The sequence below is a fragment of the Myotis davidii genome, unplaced genomic scaffold (assembly GCF_000327345.1).
Source record: "Myotis davidii unplaced genomic scaffold, ASM32734v1 scaffold60, whole genome shotgun sequence".
NCBI lineage: Eukaryota > Metazoa > Chordata > Mammalia > Chiroptera > Vespertilionidae > Myotis > Myotis davidii.
Window position 1 is genome coordinate 880,443 of NW_006293007.1, and position 378 is coordinate 880,820.

The window sequence follows — 378 nt, forward strand, 5'->3', positions numbered from 1 at the left end:
AAAACTATAATATAAAAATAAAAAGAAGAAAGAAAAGAAGAAAGAAAAAATCTCAACTCAGGGCTCCATTGGATCCTGGAACCTATTAGGCAACTGTGAGTGTCCAGAAGCAGGAATAGAAAGGTAGATCAAGAGCAGGTGCCCATGCGGAAACCGGTTTGGCTCAGTGGATAGAACGTCGGCTTGCGGACTGAAAGGTACCAGGTTCGATTCCGGTCAAGGGCATGTACCTGGGTTGCGGGCACATCCCCAGTAGGAGATGTGCAGGAGGCAGCTGATCGATGTCTCTGTCATCGATGTTTCTAGCTCTCTATCTCTCTCCCTTCCTCTCTGTAAAAAATCAATAAAATATATTAAAAAAAAAAAAAGAGCAGGTGC